General features: G+C 37.4%; 1 non-coding gene across 1 annotated transcript; it reads right to left on the bottom strand.

Annotated features, from left to right (window-relative positions):
* Window positions 1-2,385: 2,385 nt before the first annotated feature.
* LOC112614794 lies at window positions 2,386-2,545 on the bottom strand. Its single transcript, XR_003117139.1, has one exon. It is a non-coding gene; the product is annotated as a U1 spliceosomal RNA (small nuclear RNA).
* Window positions 2,546-17,375: the final 14,830 nt, after the last annotated feature.

Below are 17,375 nucleotides of genomic sequence, written 5' to 3'. Positions count from 1 at the left end.
CCAAGGGGCCAGTAACAACAGCAGGACTGCCACCATTCCTAAGTGTGGTAAGGCAATAGGAGGGAGCAGCTACACCTGCTAGAACCAGGAAAGAGGAGGCATGTAGAGCAACTGACTGAGAAGAGCTATGACCTTCAGTATAAGGAAAGAGCCATCATCTGTGAAGACTGCGGGGAGAGGGGTAGAGGAATCACTGCTTCTCTCACTTTCTATTATTCCAATCACCTGCCAGAGCTCCTCATGGGTTAAACTCAATGGGAAGTCAGAGAGAAAGGGAACGCTTTAACTTGTCCATGTAGATCAGCCTTCTCTGAGAGCAGAATGCAGAAGGGAGGGGAGTGCATCTGGAGAGTGAAACAGAGGGTATCCAGCTTCGCCCTTATGCTCTAGGCATCAGATCCTCACACAGCCACTTCTAGGGACAGGAAGGAGTCTCTCTCGGTGTGTCTTATTAGTATTATTATTTTAGAGAGACTGAAACTTTCTCTGAAGCTTCACAGAAAATTCTCTCACAGATCTCATTTTCTGGTCCTGAATTATGTGTCAATTTTCTAGCTGCAAGGGAACTTAGGAAAATTATAGTAGTATCAGTCACTATAATGGGTGTAGGGGGATATGCAGGAAATCACAGCTGTGTGGGCAATCAGTAGTTGTGCATGTTATAAGAAAAATGCATTTCTTTTCAAAACTTAGAAAATATCTAATAAATGGCTATTACTAAAAAGACTGGCCACACCAAGTGTTGCAAGGGTGTAGAGCAGCTAGAACTCTCATAATCTGGTAGGAATGTAAAATGATACAACCACTCTAGAAAAAATACGAAAGTTTCTTAAAAAGCTAAATATACATCTACCATAGAATCCAGTAATTCTAGTTGTAGATATTTACCCACTAAAAGTTGAAGCGTACGTTAGTAAAAAGCCTTACCAACAAATTTATAGTATTCTTATTTCTAATAGCTCCCAAATGAAAACAACCTAAATGTTACTAAACAGGGGACAGGATAAACAAATTATGGTATATCCACACAATGAACTATAATTCTGCAATAAAAAGAATGAACTATTGGTACATGGATGAATCTCAGAATAACTATGCTGAATGAAATAAGTCAGCAAGAGAATATATACTATCTGAATCTATTTAATAAAAAAACTCTAGAAAGTAAATACAAAGTCATCTGTAGTGATGGAAAGCAGTGGTTTCTTGGAGGGCAGGAATGAGGAACAGATGGGTGAGGGAGGACAAAGGGGCATAGGGAAACTTGGAGGGGTAATGAATATGCTGATTATCTTGTGAAGGTTTCGCAGGTCTATTCATATGTCAAAATGGATCAAATTGTACACTTTAAAGTGTATACATTAAAATATATGCAGTTGATATGTCAATTGTAATACAATGCTGTTTTTGAAAAAAAAAATTAATTTTAAAAACTAATCAAATACAGAAATTTTAAGATTAAAGCATTGTATAAGTCAAGGTATTTTGTGGCAGTCATGAATCTCAGTTCACACCAGGTATCTGAGTAGAGAAGGTCACAGTTTCCCTGCTGAAGAATTCTCAGTAAAAGCCTATGTGGCCCGGCCAGCCAGAGCTCTGAGGACTAACCCCTTACACGGTCACAGGGTCTGGCCAGGGTCTAGTATATGAAGGAAAAATTACACAAATTTTCTTTCTTTCTTTTTTCCTTGTTGATGATGTATACAAGTAGTTTCTGTACCACTTTTTATTTGAGCATTGAGCATCCTGGACTGGTGAATGATATTTATCTTTTTCTTTTATTCCCTCTCTTGTTTTCCTTTTTTCTATCTTCAGGAGATTTTCTCATCTTTATCTTTCAACTCTTCTGTTGAATTTAAACATTTTTTCTATTATAATTTTACTTTCCAAGGCTCATGTTTCCTCTGTGTTCCTTAAAAACAAGTCCTCTGTTCTTGTTTCATAGTAATAGTAGTTTCCTTATATTGCTGATGATTATGAGTCATAGTGATGTCTTTTCCTCTTTAACTTCTCTCCTTTCGTTATCTCTGTTCTCCAAGTAGTGTCCACTTTTGATTGTTTGGGGCTTTATAATTTTCCATTGTCTGATCCTTGATGGTTCATGTTTAAGAACAATTTTTTTTTTTTTAAGGCTGGTTGGAAATTCATGGTGTGAGATTAGCTGACTGAAGTATTTACTGCACGGGATCTGGCAAGGCCGTTTATTTAAAGAACCTCAAATGTTGTATTCTTTGTCTCTTTGGGAGCAATCCATTCCCCAGTCCTCTACTTAGGCTGAAAGCCTGATTGCCTGTGTTCTGGGAACCACAAAAGTAATTGGATCCCCGATTTCAGGGATCATATGCAGACATTCACATAGGCTTTCTTTTTTCTTTTCTTTAACCAAGGGAGAAGCAAACACAGTCTCCCACTACCACAAATTATGCAGATGAATTTCCCAAATGTGGGTAAATCACAGGGTCAACATATCTGAAATGCAGCATTTAAGCCTCACTCTGGGAAAACCACCTTTGTGATAAGGGTATCTCCCCCGCCAGGTAAATATGCACATACGCTTTCTAAGTTCAGTGTGTAGAACCCCTGACCTTAACACTCACTCCCTGTACGGAGACCCTCTGCTTTATTACCTCCAGGGAATGTAACTTTATTCTTTCATTGTACTGAGAGGAGCAGATGCCCAGCTGTGTGAGGTTGGGAAGGGGCTCTGACTACTAGGCTTTTTAAAATCAATCTTCCTCCTCAGAGTCTTCTTCACCTCTTCCCTGTTTCTACAGAGGTTGAGGCTTTTGGAGGACTCTGCAACACAAAACATGTTGGATTTTAGCTTTCTCTGTTGCTAGTTTATGATTCCATTCTTTTTCAGGTCTGCAAACTCATTTACCAATTGTTACTTTGGTTTCCAACCTCCAAAATGTTGTTGCTGTTGTCCCCTCTCCAAGTCACCCCCTACTTGGGTGTATACCTTAAGAAATACCTTTTCTGATGATTAGGTGTAGTTTCATAATGGAGCGATGTTAGCTGTGGAGTGACATGAACTTTTCTATATCTGTGGACATGGTCCTGATCTACCTCCTGTGGTTCTTAACCATGGTGGAAGTCCCATCAGTAGGCATCTGTGACAGACTGTGACCAGCTGAACTACGGAACAAATAAGAAGGTTCGAGTGCAACCCTCCCATTACAAGAAGACAAAGGGTTTAGATTATATCCTTTTCTGGTCTTTACTTAAACAATATGCATGAGAGAAACAGCAAGATTATATATTTTAGCAATAATTAAAAGTAGTAAAAAGTCAAATTAAAATTTTTCAGTTTTTGTAGAACATTTATCTAATCTATAAACAGATAAGATAGATATATTTAATTTGTATAATGGGGTTGGTAAGATTAAAAACATAATTTTTTCTCAGAGTGGTATCCCAGAGCTGTCCTCCAGCTACATTCTTGCCTTATGTACTTTCCTGTGTTTAGGATGAAAACACAGATGTTTTGGTGTATAAGCTTGGATGCATATCTATAATAGTATCAATATTCTGTTACATGATTAGACGGCTCTTCTGTACTATTTGGGTGTGTTCCCGTCATAGAACTATTTCCTTCTCACTAAAAACCACAGATTCTAAAACTTAATTGAACTGATCAATGCCTCTAGCTAACCAACATTTGTCACATTTCCAGTGGCTTTGGAATTATTGCAAATTAATTACCGATTTGTCTTGAGCTATGATTCATTGTAAAGTACTTAAAACCAGTAAAGACAGAAAGACCTGCCATTTAGCACAGAGGTGTCTCTGGAGCTTCTTAGCACTGTGAATTGTTGTGTGAATTTATATGGATAAACCAAATGAGGTTGTTTATGAGAAACTTATTCTCAAAGTTCATAAAGGCTTTCAGGCTGGAACTTGGCTGCTGATGGCAAATGCACAAGTAGATGTAAATGTAATTCAACCATTAAAATCTGAAACCATAAAAGCAAGGAAATTCACAGTTAAAGGAGGAAATGGGTTGTGTAGTGTGTTCTCCAGCCGTGATGCACAATGGGGTGTATTAAGGAATTGGAGACACCCCATAGTGTGAGACGTTCAAGGCATCTCTCATGTTTCATCCCTAACAGATTTCTGAGCATTTATGGACTTGAACATTGCTTCTAAAGTACCCTCTTTTGGGAGGAGCCTAGAAAGGAAAGAAACTTCTGTATTTTTCCTTCATTATTACAATGTAGCCAGGGATGGAGGTAGGAGGGGTGGATTCACATGGTGTGAAAGAATTTTGGGCTAGTAATCTAAAACACTGATGTTCTGGCTGACTCTTCCTCTAGGATTTCATGCATTCATGATGCTGTGTGCAGACCTCAGTTTAGGCAAAACTACAGAACAGAGACTTAGTGTAGCCCTGCATGCTCTGTTCAGCTTGGATGTACAGAATTTAATTTTTTATCAACATGAGAGCTATTTGGAACAATGGGAAATTGTTTTCCATTTCTACTTCTCTCAACTGTAGAAAAATAAAATCTCAATTTGGCTTTCTGTGAATGGCTGGTTAGTGACAAATAGAAAGTCTTAGAAATGACCTAACTTGCATATATTTTGTGGTTTCAAAAAACTCCTCATTTAAAATATACATTTTTTAAAAGTCAGTCTTTAAAAGTGACATGCTTTTTAGATGACCTAGTAAATATAATAGCTCAACTGAAGGGAAGAGTCATCTTGCAAAGTGCAGCCTAGAAGGAAGTCTTTCCATTGCCTGAAAATGTAAGGCTGTTGGGAAGATGTCAACTGCTGTCTAGAGAAACAAAGGATAAGTGTGTTTTGTTTTTTAAAAAACAAAGTTTCATTATACAAGCTTGTGTATTCCACATCTGAATTTGAAATTAATCAGGATAAGAGGGCCTAAAGTACAGGGAGAAAGATAGTTGAAATGGCAAATGATGAACCAGGTATGTGATTGATGTCATGTGAATAGCCACTGTTTTAATAAGCCAAGGAGCCTGTATTGGCCACCACCATGATATAAAAAACATATGGCCATGTGCATTTAAGGTCTTAAAAATGACTCCACCCCTATCATCTACACCAAAAGAAAAATGTTTATAATAATACATATATTGACTTCTGCTTTCTAGTCAATAACAAGATTTATTGTCCCACTCTTCAGTCAATTTTAACCTCTTTGGGTCAACAAATCTTGATATTGATCTCAACAGAAGTCAATACCTGCTTATTACTTACCTCCACATTTAGACGCCTACCAACAATTCTTATGGGCATTCCTTTGACACAGAAAAGTGAATACTGGCTGTCTACTTTCTATACAAGATGTATTTCTGTGGGCTTCATATAGAATGTCACTTTTATAAGCCTAAAGTCAGATCTAGTTATAAAACAAAATGAGAAAAAAAGATAGATGGTTTCCAATATCTGTAATTATGAACTAGACAGAGGTTTAGTATTCCCTTATCATTTCCTAAATAATAAAATCACGATCTTTTATATTAATTATGCTCTAGTCATTTCCTACATCAAAGATAATTAGGCAACATGATATTTTTCATTCACCAAAGAGAGAACACAATAAATATTTTTAACAATGAAACCTTAATGTGGTATAAGGTTAAAATAAACAATAATAAATAAAATAAATAAATAGTATCTCAAATGTTTTTAAAAACAAGAAAAGCAGACTAGTTATCCATTCCAGCAATTACCCAAATGTCTGCCAACCTCTAACCTCTAAATGTTGACTTTAGTCAAAGACATTCTAGGTTAGATAACTAAGTAACTATCAGGAAGGGAGTTTTGTTTGTTTGTTTGCTTGGCAACTGAAAAGAAATGATGATCAAGGAAGCAGCCTTGCCTGGAGTTTTTAATGAATGTGAGACAAGCCCTACCAAAGGCAATTATTAAACCATCCCCCAAAGTTGTTTGTTCTGCGTACAAATGCAGTCCTGGTTCCATAAGACCTCTAGGTGTAAAACAGCATCATCAGCCTTCTTGCCAGCCTCACCTGTTGAAATATTAAAAAGGAAGAATAAAACACCAATATGTACAAACCCAGGGGCAGACAAAGCAAAATACACTCAAGGCTGTAAGAAATTAATTTTTCAAATTCAATAAATAAACCTTCATTGCATACCTATGTTAAACTGCTTAAAATTAAAATTCAAGAATACTTATATTTTGTACTGCTCTTGAAATACTTTACCCTCCCTAGACTGACTCACACACACCATAAAGTCCACATTTAAAACTTATGTTTTGCTGCAGGCGAAATGCCAATAAATAATAACAAAAAGGGAAGAAAAGAAAAGACTAATAGAGCCAGGTGACACAGATCACTTTATCAGCAGCCCAAGTTTGCTTCTGTACAGTCCTATTTTCCAAATAATATAACTGTGAACAAATTTGCAGAAACTAAAAATGGAACATTAGGAGAAAAAAGAACACTTAAGTACATAAATGTGTGTTAATTCCAAATACGTATACACTTTCATAATACCTGAAAGTTGTTTTCTAAAAGATGTGAAAGCATGTCCTTTCAATAGCCACTACTAGTGTGTTAATCAATTTTTACAAGCTTTGTCTGAGAGAGTTAATTTTTCCAAACGATGTCACTAATTTCACATTGTGCTTCTTGAATAAACTCATTAGCTTCCCCTGTAAGTCTTAGTTTCTATTCACCAAAATTACCTGCTCAAAAGTGACAAATACAGTAGGGAGAAAAAATAAAGCCTGTTGTTGTACTGACTCTGAATTCCTTTTGAAAACTTAATCAGTTAGTTTGTGAGTTTAGACCCAACTCTAAGGTCATCTTGCAGATTCAGTTCTCATTTTTTCCTCCCCTCTCCCCACAGAAATCAGGAGAACTAGGGTCATGTGCCCTCCATTCAACTTTGCAAGGATGGACATGTGGGAAGACTAAGTGATCAGGACAGTGGTGAAATGGCTATATTGTATGATGTTTTTAAGGCTAATTTGTTACGGACTTAAGAAAGGTGAGGAAGAAAAATTGTTTTTCAAACTCGACACTATTGATATCTTGAGTGGAGAATTCTTTGTTAGAGGAGAGAGGAATTGTCCTGTGCGTTGTAGAATGTTTAACAGCATTCCAGATCTCTGACAACAAAATGCCGGTAATACCACCCTAGTAGATGTGACAACCAAAAGTATCTCCTGACCTTGCCAAGTGTTCCATTGGTGACAGAACTTTCATACCAAGATACATTCTTATATGGAAGTAAAGCATCAAAAAATATTGCAAAATCATCGATTACTGTAACCATGAGGGACTGGTTAAATTGAGGTAGCCATTGTGAATTACTGTAGACAAAACAAAACCCCACAATTACTGAATCATCTCTTCAAATGTGTTTATTCTTATGAATTGAGTCCTAGTTCCATAAGACCTCCGGATGTCAAACAGAATCACTAGCCTTGTATTAAGTGAAAACACAGAACAGCATCTTTGAAAGTCAAGTCTGCAAGTCCATATTGAGAGTTGAATCTGAGAATTTCAGAACTGGAAGGAATCTTGGAGAACATCTATACAAATATTGTCTTTTTACTGATGGACACTGAGTCTAGCCAGCGTATCAGACTTATCTAACATTACGTAGCTAGTTAGTGGTAGTGGTGAGATAAGAATCCAAATCTTTGAAATCCAAATCCAGATTCTTTCTTCTATATCAAAGTATAGGTCTATTTAGTATGGTAGGTTACTGAAGTTTTTCACTGAATGTTTTTCAGCCCCATTCATATATGTAAATTTAAAGCATAGCAATAGTCTAGTTAAAATTTGCTTCAAATTTTTAAGAATCAGATCTTATGGCTTTGATTATCATCTCAGATAATTTTCCAGACATCAGCTTTTATTTAGTAATAGGCATGTTCATCTTGAGATCCATTTTAAAGCATCTTGGCACTTTCTTTTGGAAAATATTATGTCATAATAATGAAATATTATTAGTTATTTCCACTTAAATATTTTTGAATCTCCTAAAACTTATTCTTCCTTCAAATCTCTCTCTAGTTTTCCCTAACTCTATTATTCTCCTAGTTTAAAAATTTACATTACCTTTTACTAATTTTTTTTCTGAACACACAATAGCCAAACAATTTCTAAATCCTATTATTCCTTTTCTTCATAGTCTTTTTGAAAAATAATTATTTCTTTTCAGATCCATTGCTATCGGACTGTAGAGATCCTTATCAGTATGTCTACAGACTAGTAAGCTGAGACAAATGTATTTTGCTATATTTAGTCTTTTCTCCATCTACTACCCAACTCACTTTGCATATGACCATCTGAGGATTCTTACTAAAATATTTATGTCATAAATCCACCAATAAGTAAATATTCATTGAACAATTCCTGGGTCAAGTTAATGTTTTAGACACAAAAGATGGGTAGAAGTGGTGGGGAGAGGAGGATTTGTAGCCAAAAAAATTTTAAACGAGCTTCCTGCTTCTATGAGTTTATATTTCAGTTGAAATGCATATTGCAGTAAACTAAAAGGCTTAATGCAAGAGCACACATACATGCAAATAGGTAAATACAGAAACTTGACATTTGCCATTTCAAATTTCTGAGATGTTTATCCTGATTTCTAGTTCAAAGATGAATCTTAGTGATAGCTTGAAAAGTAATAACTATACACATGTATTAACCTTTATAATCCCATTTGTGATCATCTCAACACTTTGTTCTTTCCCATGTGTGCTTGTTACAGCAACCAATTTTCCAGTAGTAGCAACCAATGTGCAGTAGCAGCTGATGTCCCCATCTGTTTCTGCTTGCTTTCAATTAAATAAATCATTGTATCACATGCTCAGGCTGACCAATGAACCCTTGGCTAAGGCAGTTTTGAGAGGAACCTTCCAGCAATGCAGAAACTATTGGCCCAGACCAATATTTATTCAGGGATATTTATTCACAAGTCACCTCTCCATCAGGGTTCTATCTTCTAGGTTTCCATTTTCTGTCTTCCTGTTAAAGAAGGAACCCAGACACTTACTTGTAAGATAGTAGAGCAGACATATAGGAAAAAATGAGGCTCTGAGAGCCTATCCAAACTGCCTTAGTTTGGCCTAAGCTTTGGATGGTGATTTAGCATTCCTGTGTAATAAGTGCCCTTTTAGTTAAAATTATATATTCCCTTATTAAAAGATGGTTGAGATGATCACTTCTGTGTGCAAGACACATTTCTTCTCTGGTGGTCCATCCTCAACTTTTCTAGAAATAGCTCCCCTTGGCATTCGCATTTTTAACATAGGAGCAATGATTTTATACAATATGACTCTGCCCCACAGAGGGTCACAGTTGATATATAAGAAGTTAGAATCTGAATCAAACTGGGCCACTGAACCCCTTCTCTGAGATTGTGAATTTTAGAGTGAGAGCTCTGGCATTGTCTCCTGAAACCAAAGATGTTAATTGTAAATGAATCTGAGAATTCCTCACATTAATTTTATGCCATAGAATGTAAATTAACAGATTTACACAAGGAGAAAGAAAAATGGAGCAGATAAATAAAAAGGTACATTGACTAGAGATAAAGAAAATCCTGAATTCTTCTATTCCTGGATAGTTCCTGAGCCCAGTTGTATTACTGACATTTCCGTAGCTTAGATTTCCCCTGGATTCTATGGGATATCTCATTATTCTCCCAATAAATTCTCCTATTTCTGTAAAGCTTTTCAAGCTGGATTCCTGCCACCTGTAATTAAAATATGTATCGTGAATACATTTTGCCTCCTGCAAGTCCATTAGAGGAAAATGTTATAGTGTTGAATAGAAACCAATTTAAAAGCCATGAATAAACAGTCACGTATACAAACATACAGATGCACACACAGAGGTGCTAAAAGCTAGGCCTATATAAGTTTAGATTCTATCTTACAAAAAATGAAGGTTATAGTAGCAGCATTACTAAGAAGAAGCAAATTAGAGTTCACCATGTCATTATCTGGTTCAAAACATTTACTTGTATCCTGTTATCATTAGAGTGCAAACTCTTGAGTCTGGGTTTCAAGGTCTCCTAACAGAAGCCCCTAAGCCACCTGTGGCAGTACTTGCCATTATTTCTACACGATTCCTCCCTACCCATTCTCAGCTAAGTTCTTTTGCCATGCTTCCTGCCTGAGAGGCCCACCTCTTCCTCTATGTCCAAAAAACTCTTATTTGTCATTCTTCTGGGCCACATTTAGTTTCTACCTCCTGAGTTCTTGAGTCCACAGAAAGATCTCCATTCTCTGAAATCTTAGAACTCTTGTTATTTTAACCACTTCTTTAACATTTACTACTTGTACCATATATAATTAGTCAACTATTTCAGAGGTCTTGGTTTTAATTCCTCCTGGGAGTTTTTTTTTTTTTTTTTTTGAGACAGAGTCTCGCTCTGTCACCCAGGCTGGAGTGCAGTGGCTGATCTTGGCTCACTGCAAGCTCCGCCTCCCGGGTTCACACCATTCTCCTGCCTCAGCCTCCGGAGTAGCTGGGACTACAGGCGCCCGCCACCACGCCTGGCTAATTTTTTTGTATTTTTTAGTAAAGACGGGGTTTCACTGTGTTAGCCAGAATGGTCTCGATCTCCTGATTTCGTGATCCACCCGCCTCGGCCTCCCAAAGTGCTGGGATTACAGGCGTGAGCCGCTGCGCCTTACCCCTGCTGGGAGATTATACCTAAGCTCTTTGAGGGCAGAGACCATGCCTTTCTTTTTACAACACTTCCTCCCTTCCCTGAATCCACTGAAAGTGAGCATTTGGTAGAGTGTATTTTATTTGAATTAACACATACAAGAGTAAAATATAGCATATTCCCTAAGGGAACCAATTATAAATTTTGTTTAAAGGAGCATTAAAAAGTTAAAATAAAAAACTCACATTGGCAGAAGATAAAAAAGTTTTAACCACCAGCTGCTGCTGATATAGGGACATTTGATAATGAAAAACAGAAATAAATCTTAAAGGAAAAGAGCTTGTGAGTGAAATGGAAGGGATGATGGTTAAAGAGAGGGAGAAAACATACAAATCCTGTAATATACTTATTTTTTAAAAATCGAGTAAAGTCTGTGCATCCCCTCCCCTTGTAGATTATAAACTCCATGAGGCCAATTATCCCATCTGCCTTGTTCATCACAGTAAAGCCAATACCTGACTCTCAGTCGAGAGGGATCCAGTAAGCACTTCTGGAACGATAAACCACTGTTGTACAACTAGAATACATTTTAAAGTGAGTATGTCTATAGAGGTGATAGGCACTTGGTATAATGCAAAATTTGCACCCAATTCCTGCAGTGGCAACTAGGGACTGACTGACACAAGCAAAGTATTAAAAACACTATTGATGAAATTTGTATAGTGAGGGAGAAAACCTCTGTACCGTGGAGGCTAAAGCCGCATTAGTTGCAGGCAGGAAGACTGACAGCTGTCATTAACAGAGGGACTCTGATAAAAAAGGAATGATCAAAGCAACATTAGACAACATGGAACTAGAACAATGCAGATGAGCAGAGTGCATAAAACTGATGTGAAGAGTGGACATAGAAGAGACTCAAACTAGTACCAAACAGGAATGTTCCCTAACTTCTCCTACTTATGGGTTGTAATAGAATCTTAGTGAAGAAAAATGATAGTTTTATCAGTAAGCTTTTTCTAGATTTTACTTCAGAAACAAATGACCCTCAACTCTAAGTGGCTTAAGACCACACAGCTTGACCACATTTTAGGTTGGCTGTAGGTCTGCTGAAGCCCTGTTTACTTTCTCTTTATTCTAGAACACTGGCCAATATAGCAGCTATTATCTGGGATCCTGCCAAACTTGAATTGCCAAATTTAGCAAATGAAAACACAAAACATCCAATTAAATTTGGATTTAAGATAAATAGTGAATGATTTTTAGGTATAGAAATATGTCTCTTGCAATATTTGGGATAGACTTATGCCAAAAAAGGTTTGTTGTTTATCTGATTCTGATTTAATCATGTGCCCTGTATTTTTTTTTCCCCTGGCAACCCTTTGTCAGATTCATGAAAGACGAAAAAGAAAAATGTGACCTTATAAAGGCTTTTACACCTTTTACTCAGAAGTGGCATTTGGCGGGTGCAGTGGCTCATGCTTGTAATCCCAGCACTTTAGGAAGCCAAGGTGGACAGGTCACTTGAGGTCAGGAGCTTGAGATCAGCCTGGCCAACATGCTGAAGTCCCATCTCTACCAAAAATTACAAAAATTAGCCGGGCATGGTGGTATGCTTGTAATCCCAGTTACTCGGAAGGCTGAGGCACGAGAATCACTTAAACTTGGGAGGTGGAGGCTGCAGTGAGTCGAGGTAGTGCAACTGTACTCTAGCCTGGGTGACAGAGTGAGATCCTGTCTCAAAAAAAAAAAAAAAGAAAAGAAAAAAAGAAAAAAGAAAAAAAAAGGCATTTGACACTTCCATTCTTCTCACTCATTGGTCAAACAAGGCACATGATTAAACTAGTAGTATTGGGGTAAGAGGCATTATCCTCCCTTAGAGATAGGCCTGGAAAAGAGCAGCCATATCAAAGAATATTACTCATTTATATTATGTGTTTGTGAGTGCATGTGGGCGTGCACACATTGCGGTGGCGGTGCTTTCATCTCTATAAAGGAGCTACAATAACTCCTTCCACTAGTGTTAAGAAGTAGCAGGAGCAGGAAGGGCCGCTTGACATCTATACCCTCTCATTCTCTGAGCTGTCAAGGGAACAGCAGTTCCTGAAACTGTTCCAGTTGAGGGAACCACTTTAGTTTGACAATGAGGGGTCATTTCTGTTAGGCTGATTGCCTTAGATCTCGTTATTTTAGGGCAAGGCCCTTGATACTGGTGAGTGAGCAGTGACCAAGAAAGCAATCTGAGTGGGAGAAGAAAGTGGTTTGCTAGCAGAGGCTAATGCATCTCTGAAGGGTTCACATTTGCCTGTGGCATCTTCCACACCTCCTTCTTGGGGCCACCTTCCTTCTTTACACACTCATTAGCTGGCTTTTCTTTGTAACTATTTTTCCAATTAAGGCACTCCTTGTTCACGTTTCACTGCATGTCAAACGATATTTTTCTAGAGGAAAGGGTGATGGTAGATAGAGAGATGAGCTGGTGACACAAAGGATTTTCCTGGTTCCCACAGCCTTCTTCGTTTGGCCCAAAGTCTTACATATATTCAAATTCTTTCATAAAAAACTAATTGCTAACTTTCTTTATTCTTTTATGTCTGCAAGAATTCATCATTTACTTAGTACAACGGGTGAAAATTGTTCACATTTCTGAGGTCAATCATAATAGAATTAGATTCCTGAAATAGCCTGGAGTATGATAAATACATAGATCTACATGGACTTCTGTTCTGCTGAGTTTTTTCTTTCTGTTCAAGGCCGTTTCTAAATATTATTTTCCTACTTCGTTATAATGTGCTTCATATTCAGAGTTTGCCTGAACAGGACGTTTGGCTAATGAAGTGAGATAATGGGGAATTAAATGGTTTTCAGTGTGAAGAGAACAACATTATTTACAGGGTATATTGCTGATTAAGATTTCTTTTTCTTTTAAAAGAGACAAAATGATAATTAAGCTCCTCAAACACAAAGTTATTCCCAACTTGTGATATGGTGTGATCACATGGGATTTCCTAATTTAATACCAATCACACATTTGAATGGGCTGGTATAAAATGAACTTAGACACTGGTTGTCACAATTGCTGATGATAGGTGTGAATATATAGGCGAAAAGTGTGATTCATCTAAAAGCATATGAGTTTATCCAAAACTTCACAAGTTACTTCATCACAGTGCTATCAGCATGTAGAAATAGAAATGAACTATGTGGCTTTTGATTTCAAGCACTAGGAATTGGCAAAATGTTTGTTTCAGATGATGGGGCAAAACTTGCAGATATTAAAAAATACATAAAAATAAACTAGGTGCTACAGGCCACAGTAAACCTCACCTGATCCCATTATTAACTCACTTTACTTTGAATATATTAATGTCTTGAAAATTTTCAGCTTTCCTTAAAAATATAAAGTATTGATAGTTTTCAGTTGTGTGTGTGTCTGTGTGTGTTTATAATACATGCAAATTATTCTGTGGCTGAGAATTAAGGTTCTAGAACTCGAAGGAGCATTTTAACATCATCTCATTCTAGGGTGGCAGAATCTGGTCCAGGTCCTGCTGGTCCAGGTCCTTGCCTCTGGCAGATGTTGATGAATAATGGAAATTTTTTCTGCGGAGCACAGACTGAGAATCCAGTCCTTTTTAAAACAGCAGTGCAAACCTGGGCAACATAGTGAGACCCTGTCTCTACAAAAAATTAAAAAATTAGTTGGGTGTGGTGGGATGTGCCTGTAGCTACTCAGGAAGGTGAGGTGGGAGGATGGCTAGAGCCTGGGAGTTTAAGGCTGCAGTGAGCATGATCACACCACTGAACTCCAGACTGGGAGACAGAGTAAGATCCCATCTCAAAAACAAAAACAAACCAACCCAAAAAGACACAGGAGTTCAGGTAGCACTAGCAACTGGTCTGAGTTGACCTGCAAGAGGGAACCACTTTGCTATTGCTGAGAGCCCAACCCCTTCATCTTACAGGAGAGGGCGCTGCAGTGGGTCGGATTTGATTTGCAAGTCCATCGGACATCCACTTCACCAGGCTGTTTAGGCAATTTAATTTAACACAGATACTTTTGAATGACATTTTCTTTTTGTATGGCAATATTGATATAGAATATTATATAATCATTATCTCTTCCAAAATATTAGAAAAGGAGAAAATTGTCCTTTTATTTAGCATATATAATTAGTGAAAAAAGGGAGGTGCATAAAAACAGAAAAACAACCTAGAGACATTTCGTGAGTAATTCAAGCAAATTTCAGCACTGTTCTAAGCATTTTATATTGTCAGTTGTTTAAAATGATTTGGGGGTGGGAAGAGAAAGACATAGACTTTGAAATAGCAGATTCTCTATGTAGAGGACCTAGTGTGGATATTCCTGAGCCTAAGACTGATCTAATCAGTAATCTGCCATCTGATGATGCATTGCTCTTCGGAAGAAAACAGGAGGTAAATAAGAACTAGGAGACAGAGGGAACCCAACATTCTTGTTAAGCACCACAAGATGGGAAATCTGTATTTTCACTGTGTGACTCAATACCTTCTGTGCATATTGTCCCACGTTGGGAAAATAGCTCTTAGTGCTTTTTTTTCAGTTTTGAATTTAGTGGAGTGTATACAAAGAAAGATTTATTTTAGAAGTACCTGTGTTGTAGTCTCAACTTCTGGGGTTGCAATGGCAAAAGCAGGGTAGCTCAGGGTGTAATTGGTAAGCAAAGAAGCAAATTTTCAGTTTATTCAGCTTCCTGTGATTATAACTCCCCTGCCTGGGCTTCCTACCCACCCTCCCCAATTAGTTGACACACTCTTCATTCTTCTGAGGTACCCTCTGTCGCTGGTCTCTTAAGACGTGGATTAAAATCTGTCTGGTGAGAATCTGATAATGTCATTATTATTGAAGTGTAAATGACTAATAAAATGTTATCTTCTATAGAGACATTTGCATTTTAACAGAGACAAAGCCTTAAGCCAAAATAATCAGGGTCTTTTGTTTATTTTGTTCCCTTTGTACTTTTATCACACTAATCTTCCTATGCTGAGAAAGACAGTTAAGAGTAATCTTCAAAGGTTGTCATTATGTAAGTCGAGCAGCTTTGATGGGTTTGGGGATCAACTAGCCACAATGATGCATCTAGTTTTAAATGTAGAAATAAATTTTGTCCCATGAAAAATAATTTTTTTTTCTGTTTGCCCTCAGTATAAGGAACTCTCTATTTTTGTGATTTGATTGAAATGGTTACAATTTCCTCACTGTCCCCCACCCAGAGGGGTAGTCTCTTTTTTGAGATCTCTTCCTTCTCATAATGTGATTCTCAACCCTTCACAAAGACCTCTCACCCTCCCTCTCCAGGCTGGGGCCCAGAGCATGGTCCCATTAGAAGTATCATGCATAAATGCTATTTGACAATCATTGCTTTCTCTCTCCATCCCCAACCAAGACTCTTTCTCATATTCCTAAATGCATTTTGTAAACTGTAAAGTGTTAAACAAGAGTAAATATACATTATCTCTGTGGTTATATTATCATTTCAAATTTTTATGAAGTCAGGAGAAACTGACATTGGGTAATCAGATTTTCATGGACTGGATTATTAAAAGTGAGTCAAATAAAAGAGTTTGTTAGTATTTGCAGGGACATATTCTTAAACATATACTTTGGTGATAGCTGTCATTAAATGTTTAAACTTCTAACTAATAAATTAAAATGACACTAGAAAAGTACAGGGAAAAAACTTAAAAGGAACATGTGGCTTAAGTTTTGATTATTATACGACTGAAACTTCAGCTGGGATAAACTCCAGCAATATTGCAAACTGTAGGCAGGCTAGTGAAGAAAAAAGGACAAACTGACTCATGTACTCTGCATTTGGCAAAAAAGATTGTTGAAGTGAAAAAGAAAATAGTGGAGTAGAATAAGACCTCTAGAAGAAATACAGGACTGAAATCTTGTGCATTTCCTCAATTTGAAAGGGAAGGCAATTATTTCTTGTTTTAAGTGGATGCTACTTCTCTTGAGGCTGTCCATGGTCCCTTCCTGAAACAAACACATTTACGAAGTGACCACTGGGTATGTGGCAATGATCTAAGAACTGAGGGATATGGAAAATTGTGGATTGATCTTTACTCTTGCTGAGCTTCCTATCCTTTCTCTCAAAATGTGTGCCCAGTGTTAGTAATGCAGATCAAATGACCTTCCACCAACAGGGAAGTTGGTCAAGGGCTTAAACAGGTTGAATACATTTCTGTGTGTGTACTTACTCCCCCCTTTAAAAGCAACAGATGAAGGAATGATGCAGAGCAAAATATCTAGAAATACAAATTTCAAAATCAAAATAGGAAATGAATCACTACAATTGCAAGAACAGACATCGACAAATGAGATGCTGCAATGTGTTTTCCCTCTGGACCAGTAGTCCGAGGGGGAAAAAAAAAAAAAAGAACTCTAAGCTTAAGCCTTCGTGCAACCAAATTGTTCAGGTGCCGGAAGCATTATGCCTTGGGATATTTTGCCAAGTAAGTGGTGTTTCACTCTACACTAAAGAAAACCACATTCTTTCTCACACTCACCAAAAAATGAAAAAAATAAATCACACCTCTATTCAGAGCCCAAGTTGTCGTCAGAAAGGAAAAGGTTGGAGTTCATTTATCATGTGCATTTCTATGGCTACAAAGATAATTGGGTTGATTCCATCTAGCCTTTGCTTCTCTCACATTTTAATTGAAAAGCCTCCAGAGTGTTGGAAGCACAGAGCTGGCCTG

This window comes from Theropithecus gelada, chromosome 1 (assembly GCF_003255815.1).
Source record: "Theropithecus gelada isolate Dixy chromosome 1, Tgel_1.0, whole genome shotgun sequence".
Lineage (NCBI taxonomy): Eukaryota > Metazoa > Chordata > Mammalia > Primates > Cercopithecidae > Theropithecus > Theropithecus gelada.
This window is presented reverse-complemented; position numbering and strand designations above follow the sequence as displayed.